The 2,500-nt window shown below is 35.7% G+C and overlaps 1 protein-coding gene across 2 annotated transcripts in view; it reads left to right on the forward strand.

Annotated features, from left to right (window-relative positions):
- The window catches only part of agpat5 (1-acylglycerol-3-phosphate O-acyltransferase 5 (lysophosphatidic acid acyltransferase, epsilon)), a 15,228-nt gene that overhangs the window by 6,910 nt on the left and 5,818 nt on the right, over positions 1-2,500 (forward strand). The window lies entirely within an intron of this gene.

The raw sequence follows: 2,500 nt of genomic DNA on the forward strand, positions 1-2,500 counted from the left end.
GTTGGACCTTTGATTTATACTAGTATGAAAGAAGACATGTTATGGAAGCAAAACAGACAAAAATCTGAAACATGTCCAGTGCTAGAAGGTACTGGCACGAGAGAGGCCATTCATTTAATAACTCATACTAATCCTCCGCCACCCGCTGTGTGTGTGTGTGTGTGTGTGTGTGTGTGTGTGTGTGTGTGTGTGTGTGTGTGTGTGTGTGTGTGTGTGTGTGTGTGTGTGTGTGTGTGTGTGTGTGTGTGTGTGTGTGTGTGTGTGAGCTGCCCAGGCTGCTAGTCTGAGCTGCAGCGTCACATGCAAATGGATTAACAAAATGCTATTATTGAAAAGAAAAAAATTACTGTTAATTTCACAACTGTGTTACTAAGTCAAAACCGCATTTTTCTGCTTATACAACCTCAAAGATTTTAAATATTTATGTAATTTAAACCTGCAGTGTGTAGAATTTTGGCTTTTATTTCCTAGCAGGTTTTTTAGAAAGTAATTATAATATCCATAAGTACATTTAGTTTAGTGCATAATAGCTGAAAAAAATGTTTTGAATTATTATTTTTTCCCTTAGAAAGGGTCTCATATATGTCCATATTTTGGACCAAGGCCTAGTGCCGCCATCTTGAAAGTGTCATAGTTGGAATGTCATCAGGTGCATTGTTTAAAATTTAGAATTGTTCTTGTCCTTGAAGGCCACTGTAGCTTCTGTTATTATTCAAAAGGGGTGGGGTTACCCAGGGAGCGTTGCATTCTAGAACTTTGTAGAACTTTCTTGATGATGTCATATTACACACTGCACCTTTTTAAATTGTTTTGTTTCTTCATATCCCTTTGTTGAAGGATTAATCTGTAGAGCTCTGTTTAAAAAAAAATAAATAAAAAATGCGATGTTAATTTTGGTCGTCATTGGATTACCGATGTCGTGCCAGGAATCATTCAGCTTCCACCAAAGCAGCTGATTAAATATTCCAACTGGTGTGAGCTCAAAGTTATGACGACTAAATGATTATTTTTTTTCATTATACCATTCGAGAAAAAAGACAAAAAATAAATTTAAATACTTTATTTTTTGGATTTAATTATTTATTTATTTTACAAAGAACACAAACGCACAACTGAAAAAGTTAACACACAAACAAAAGACAAAATAAGATAAACAAATAACTTACTACTACGTACTTTACTCAACAGGTTTCTAAGGACATTGTTTAAACTAAAGGCAAATGTTAAGCAGAAAATAAAAAGGTGTCATGAAGGTCCCTTCAGCGCTGCTATATAGTCCAGGAAAGGCTGCCACTATATGTTTTTTTTTTTCAGGTATCAATAACTCAAAAGCAAAACGTTATTAAAACACAAATGATGCATCTTTGCTATGGTCATCAGACAGACAGACAGACAGACAGACAGACAGACAACGTGCTACAACCTCATTTTGACTGAAAGCAGGCGTCCTCTAAGCTCCACTAATAACTGCACTGCACTGCATCAGAGTGAAGGAGGTATTGAATTTTTTGGCCTAAATACTCTGCCGTAGATTTGGAATGATAATCATAACTGCACGCCAAATCAACACTAAATACATATCTAGGATCACCACAGTGTTAGTGCAGCCCACGTGTATTCTGTAGCGATTAATCCTATCTGTGAATATCACCTTCAACCAGTAATCCTGATAAATCTCTCTCGCTACAGCCCGACATGTGCACACCACGTTATCTGCTATTAGAGAGGAATTAGGGAACACAGCAACTCACTGTGCAACACAAGAATTCACATAGAATTACTGTGTGTTTTAACCCATTGAGAACATTAGTCATACTTTTTTTATTTATTTTTTTTTACTTTTATGGAGGTTTTTTTACATAAACACAACTTGAAAAGTGAAAACACAATCAATAGACAAAGCAGAATAAACAACCAAGAACTTAGTCATCCTTAAACATACACTAAAACCTAAGCATTGCTTCAAAACAACCTCCCAAAGCTTGAGTTTAAAAAAAAAAATAATAATTACTTGTGCAAAATATTGACGTGTATTAAAATCTTTTTCTCAGCATTCACATACAATGACTGTGTTTTAACCCATTAAAGGCCCAAAAAAAGACCTCTGAAGACCTAAGCATTGTTTCAAAATAACCTCCCAACGCTTGAGTTGAAAAAATTTTAAAAAGTCAACGTTTACTAAATTCTATATTTCTCAGCCTCTGTAGCATATGGAGACATGAAATATATAAACCATTTAAAAGCTTAAACCCTTGGCTGTAACTGTGAATCATTGGCCTTTTGTCCTAAAAAGGAACAACAGCTTTACAGCAGGCCACTAATCTGACAAACCTTTCAGCAAATCTAATTTCAACCGACTGCAACACAAGAATTCACATACAGTTACTGTGTTTTTAACCCATTAAGAACTTACTAGTCATCCTTAAGGCAAGGCAAGGCAAGGCAATTTTATTTATAGAGCACATTTCAGGCACAGGGCCACTCAAGGTGCTTCACAGGG

Source organism: Ammodytes marinus (assembly GCF_949987685.1).
Source record: "Ammodytes marinus genome assembly, chromosome: 11".
In the NCBI taxonomy this organism is placed as follows: domain Eukaryota; kingdom Metazoa; phylum Chordata; class Actinopteri; order Uranoscopiformes; family Ammodytidae; genus Ammodytes; species Ammodytes marinus.